The sequence below is a fragment of the Callorhinchus milii genome, unplaced genomic scaffold (genome assembly GCF_018977255.1).
Source record: "Callorhinchus milii isolate IMCB2004 unplaced genomic scaffold, IMCB_Cmil_1.0 Scaffold7, whole genome shotgun sequence".
NCBI classification, from domain to species: domain Eukaryota; kingdom Metazoa; phylum Chordata; class Chondrichthyes; order Chimaeriformes; family Callorhinchidae; genus Callorhinchus; species Callorhinchus milii.
In genome coordinates this window covers 2,973,209-2,979,416 of record NW_024704748.1, presented here as the reverse complement: position 1 = coordinate 2,979,416, position 6,208 = coordinate 2,973,209, and the positions used below count along the sequence as shown (strand labels likewise).

Sequence of the window (6,208 nt, the reverse complement as noted above, 5' to 3'; positions counted from 1 at the left end):
GGTCCATCAGGGGCAATATATGCCTTGGTATAAATATTAGCTGGAAGACTAGACTAAGGAAATCAGCTTTCCTTTTCCAGCTAACGCGGGGAAGGTGCGGGCCAGATAGAGCACAGGGGGAGAGCAGACAGAGCAAAAGGGGGGAGAGCAGACAGAGCAAAAGGGGGGAGAGCAGACAGAGCAAAAGGGGGAGAGCAGACAGCAAAAGGGGGAGAGCAGACAGAGCAAAAGGGGGGAGAGCAGACAGCAAAAGGGGGGAGAGCAGACAGAGCAAAAGGGGGGAGAGCAGACAGAGCAAAAGGGGGGAGAGCAGACAGAGCAAAAGGGGGAGAGCAGACAGAGCAAAAGGGGGGAGAGCAGACAGAGCAAAAGGGGGAGAGCAGACAGAGCAAAAGGGGGAGAGCAGATAGAGCAAAGGGGGGGAAGGCTTGGAGTATATGGGTATGGTTTAAATGTATTGAGTTCTGCAACAACAACAAAAAAACAGGTGCACTCAACGCGGTCATTGAACTAATAAAGGGGACAAACTGAGGAATTTGGGTGGGGTGGTGTGGCTGTGAGGGTCTGTTGTTTGTGCAATGTGTTTCAGGTAAGGGTAGTGTCATGTTATGGGCGGTTGGTAATGTGAAGGTAAGTGAGTATACGAATGACAACATAGTGGTCGAAAATGAGCCAGTTTTATACGGATGCCTGCCATTCAATTTTTGTTTTAGAAAAAATTCGGTGGTAATAAGCCAGTTGCATTCTATGCAAAAGTTTTTTTTTATTGGTTTGGGATATAGATTGAAGAATTGGTACATTAAAAAAGTGGATTAGTAACATGGTAAACGTTTGAATGCCCATTAATATCCTTGTGAATGGGTTAAAGATTCAGTCCCGCGATTGGATTGTGTGTGTGTGTGTGTTGCAAATGTGTGGTGGTGGGATATATAAACTTAGCAATTCAGAGTGAATGAAATTCTGACTCCATAAGACAGATTTGATTGTAGGGGGAGAAAGGGAGAAAAGGGTCATTTACTTTCGAGAGATGGAGAGAGGCGTTCTTTTGCTCAGTCGTGAAGGGGCATTTTTATACAGAGAGGTATATCTAACTAATGACTCGCTCCAGTGTATCTCTGGAATAATTGCAACCGATCAATTAAACGAGAGGAGATTGATTCACTGCCTGGGCTTCGCCGCTTGAAACCGTGACATTAAAACGCCTCAACTCTGAGACTGACTTGGGTCACCGGGTTCTCAAAACTCCCACTTGCAAATCGCAGCGGGGTTGTTTTTAAAAGTAAATCAGTTGATATATGGAGGTCTAAATAGTTCCTAAACAGTGATACTGATCAGAGGATACAACAGGAAAAGCTGGCGAGTGTGTGTGTGTTGAGGAAGGTTTGAGTTTCTCACTGAAAGGGAAGGGATAAGGACAACATCAGACTGACGCCTGTATATCAGTCAAATGACTTTCTAATGAGCCATTTCTTCACGGTCAGAATCAGTTTCCCCCCCACCCCACCCCCCAAACTTTTTTTTTCTCTCTCTCTCTCTCTCACTGCTCGTTAATTCCCCTAAAGTCTCACCCGTGCGGTAACGGGTCTAAATTAACTTGGAAACGCTCGACTAGAACTCGCAAAGGAAAACGAGGGTTTTTTCTCTCTCTCTCTCTCTCTCTCTCTGATTGAAAAATCATCAGTCAGTTTCATATTCGGGATCATTTAGGAATCTGTATCTATCTATCTATGCAATAGCTAGAATCACCACTCCATCCCGAGGTTGGGGTGTAAAGAGAGAGAGAGAGAGAATATACAATAGTATAAGAAACTCCAAAGCTGTCTGTCGCTCTTTCACCCTCTTGTTAGTAAAAGTGCTACTTTATCAGCACACACACACACACAAAAGTCAAAGTTATAAGGATAAACTAGAAACATGGACCGTAATATTTGCCCTATTAAAGCGTCCAGACACGAGTTTGAGTGGCACAGCGCAAACTCGCCACTTATTTGGTGTCAAGAGAGAGGTTGAACTGGATGCGAGGTACACCTTTCAGCAAGTTTCTCTCATCTCTCCCCCCCCTCCAAAAAAAAATCCTCCAGCACCTTAGCTTCTACCGTTAAAGAGGTATTTATCTATTGAAAAGACCTGTCGGAAAAAGAACAGAACTCTGCTCCCTGGGGTGTTGGTATAGTATTAATATGAGTGTTGTCAACAACACGTCTATACACACACACTCACTCACATACACTGTACTTGTGTATCTCTCCCAACTATTGGTCGCACCGGATTCTTTTTTTCTCTCTCTTTGATATTCTAATAGCAATAATAATCCTGTGTCTCCACAATAGGAGATGATTTTAACACAGCCACTCACAATAAACAGTGCCCCTGGGGATTAAGAATTACTGGGCTTTTAGTAATGTTTTTCTCTCTCTCTCTCTCTCTCTTTGCAATGAAATTCTGAGCTTGGAATACATTAAGAGGAATGAATTCATTTGGGAAGGGGGAAAAAAACGCTAGCTTATTGGTAATAACGGTCTATATATATATAATATATATATAACCAATAAGCTTTATAAATATAAATACACTATATATTAAATGTTTCAAACTTCTCAATTGACAGTAACATTTTCCGCGCAACACAAATCTGGTCGTCTTCCACACACACACACACACACACACACACACGCACACATATATAATTAACAGAAAGAATAAAATGAAATCAACTCGAGCAGATGCATAAATATATTACATATAATATATAAACTTCTTAAATGAGATCAACTGTTCCCTGGGTCGGCTGTTTGATGCTTTAGAGAGAGAGAGAGAGAGAGAAAAAAAAAGTGCGCCAAATTTTGGTTCCAGGGATCAAGGCGAGCCGTCTTTTCCTCCAGTTATTTATCTTAATTCCGACTTGAAAAGATATAATTATCTAGTTTGAACAGACCTGGTTATAAAATCCTCCTTTAGCCGGTCAGGGAAAGCTCATGTGTATTCAGCGTCAGTCGGGTCCTCGGCGCGGCTCGGTGTATATTGAGATAGTGAGTAATGAAGTTGTGTAGTTCTGCGATACAAAGGGCATTAACCTCATTAGCATGAAACCTTTTCTTCTAAGTATTGTGCAACCTTTTCAGCCTCCCTAATCCCCTATTTTCAAAGCTCGCTTGGTAATAAAGCTTTTTGGGGGTTTTTTTTTCAAAGCTAATGTTATTCTCAAAAGATTTATTGCTATCGCCCGCCTGCCTAGGACGGTTTAAGTTCTTCCAAGGCTAGTTTTATGTAATAGTGTAAAATGCGAGGCTTTTTTTTTTAACTCTCTCTCTCTCTCTCTTCTCTCTCTCTCTCTGATTCGGATGGGGAAGCATTTTAAGGAAAAGGACCCGAGTTCTTCTCAAATCTTGAAGCTTTAGAAATTCGCTCCCCCTTTTGCCTTTTTTTGCCCGCATTATCATTCGCGACTATCCAATGCGTCGAGGGGTTAAAATAAAAGCACAACAGCTTCGCTGCGGCAATGGGATAGAGAGAGAGAGAGAGAGAGAGAGAGAGATCTGAAATCGAGAGGGAACACACCTCCCAAAACGCGGAGAGAGAACGATCACAACGTTTCATTTTTTCTTAAAATAAACATCAAAATGTATATATGTTTTTTTTTAAAAAAAATAGCAAACGCTAAAACGAATGGAATGAGCGTTTCTCCCCTCAAATTAGATCTTTACCGAATATGGTAAAACGGGTCGGTGAGTGTGTTTGCACACCGTTTAACGACACACACACACACACACAATATGTATACACACCCACAAAAAATACACAGTCAATTCACTTTACAGTATATTCCGTGAAGCGCTTGGAGACGTCTCGAAGACGCGATGAGGCGCCGGATCAAGTGCGAGGATTATTATCAGTAATGCTGCATATAAATTACAATTAAAAGCTGTGTGATACACACCAGTTTTCACCTTGAATATGTCCTGTGCACAGGTCCCCTGGTGTACCCGGCCCACGTATTAGTCTGAAAAAAAAACTTTTAATGTTTTGCCCCATTGCGCGGGCGCGTGTGAGCCGCAATTAATTGTGCAATTTAAAAACACGGGTTAAAACAAAGCGCTTCTTTCTCCCCGTCCTTTGTAACTGCGCCGTATCACAGTGTGACTACTGGTGAGATTTGTCCTGAGTTATGTCAAGCTATTCCCTCTATACATGGATTAAGAGATTAAACGGGCCAGTGGCGCTGCTTTCTGCTTGCCTCAATATTCCTGGTATGATAATTGCTTAAACTGATTTGCACTTTCACAAAAGATTTTAGGGGTCTTTGTAACTCGACAGAGCAGACTGGGTTTCTGTCAATGGAAATAAAACTGATTAATGCAGTCTATCAGGATGGAAAGTAAATTAGCCATGAAAAAACATTGCCCAGCTCACAAACCCCGTTTTGTAGTCAAGAGCCTGTTACAAATAGTTCAAATGCTACACTTTTAATTATGATTTCAATTAAAATTAAAAAAGAATCTAGAATATAGAGAGATATAAGCGATTGCGAGGTTAAAAAAAAAAAGTTTCGCCAGTTGACAAACACTGGGGAAATTAATTGTGTGCGCAAACGCTTGATCCCTTTCATTTTTACGCTGCGATTACGAATCAGGGTGGTGGGGGGGGGGGAGAAATCCTATAAAATGTTACCCTCTCCGATATTTATTCCTAAAATACACATCTGACAACAAGCGAATCACTGGACCATTTTCGGAATATTGTTAAAAAAAACACAGCAAATGATTACGATTCCAATGTTATAAGAAGCGGTAACCACACGCCCAGTCTTCAGCGGATATGCTTTGACCTCATCTGACCTCTCTTTTATAACGTTTAACAATATAATATCAAATAGGAAATGTACCTTTTGCGGTTGTTCAGTGATGGGGAGGGAGGGAGGGAGGCGGGTTGGGTCGAGGTGGGGTGTGGGGTGTTAGAGTAGTTGGGTTCGGGTGCGAATGCCGAACGAATGCCCCACGTTAGTTCTGCAAAAGTGTCAAATGCATTAAGATCTTAAAGGGTTAACCGATTCAGTCATGTCAATCGGATTAAAACGATGGGGGTGGGTGGGGGGGGGTCCAGCAAAAAGGATGCAAATCGGCTATACGATTTCTGCAAAAAAAATTAAATATATCTATAATATACACAACACATATGCCATTGCTTGGATCCTTATGAGCAGCAAATGGATAAATCTTTATTGACAAAATATGACAATGACATACTTCTTGGAAGTATAAATGTGTTAAAATTGCAACAAACTCAACAAAACACAAGTATTTACATTCGAATAGAAGACATTACAGAAACATCTTTTCACTTTAGTGTCGCAGGGAAACACATCGATGAGAAGCTCAGTGCTCAACTCAAACCACAGAAGATAGCCCAAACTCGCCTTTTTTTTCCTCCTTTGCAATCACTTTGCAAATAAAGTTCTGTCATACCTTAACGGCACGTTCTAGGAATTGGTTTCGCTTCAAGACTGATGCACAGGGAATATCCGAATACTTTTGAGTTTTTTTTTAAATAAAGGACCCGAATTGTGGTCGAAACACAATTTTGTTTCTTGTATATATATATATATATATAATACAATTAAAAAAACCATATGACGCTTAACTTTTTTTGTGGAAACACTTTTTTTAAAAAAAACGCTGTACTGTATCTCGCTACTTCTTCATATAGCTGTTTCTTTTCACAATCACGTCGACGCCAGAAATTATAATTATAATTACTTAAGATAGCACATTTCTGTTTTTTAAAAAAAGAGCGCTTTACAGCTGGACAGAACCACACTTTCTCTCACTCTCTCTCTCTCTATCTGAAGAAGAAAAAAAGCAAATAAGAGGTGGGGGAGGGGGGGGGAAGAAAATAAAAAAAAGTCTATCTTTTTTTAATCATTGAAAAAAAATCCATCTTCTTCACAAGCGGCTCACATGCAATTCGGGGTCGTGAAACAGGTGTGGGGGGGTTTTTTTCTGCAATGTTTGCGGTCTGTTTTGCTGCTGCTGCTGTTGTTATTGTTGTAGTAGTAGTTGGAGTTTTTTCCTCCCCCCCTCTCTCTTTCAATTCTTTCAAGTGCAAAAAGTCCGGAATTGGATTTGGAAGTACATGTGTGAAAACGGATCGCAACACAAGAATACAACGAGTTCCTCTTGTCGATCAATCATCTTGGCCGGAGTTGACTGAT

General features: G+C 40.9%; 1 long non-coding RNA gene across 1 annotated transcript; it reads right to left on the bottom strand.

Moving 5' to 3' along the window:
- Nucleotides 1-422: 422 nt before the first annotated feature.
- Nucleotides 423-3,994, bottom strand: LOC103185209. The gene is made up of 3 exons (XR_488617.2): nucleotides 3,938-3,994; nucleotides 2,936-3,052; nucleotides 423-1,394 (listed from the first exon to the last, which is right to left on the bottom strand). It is a non-coding gene; the product is annotated as an uncharacterized LOC103185209 (long non-coding RNA).
- Between the last annotated feature and the right edge of the window lie 2,214 nt (nucleotides 3,995-6,208).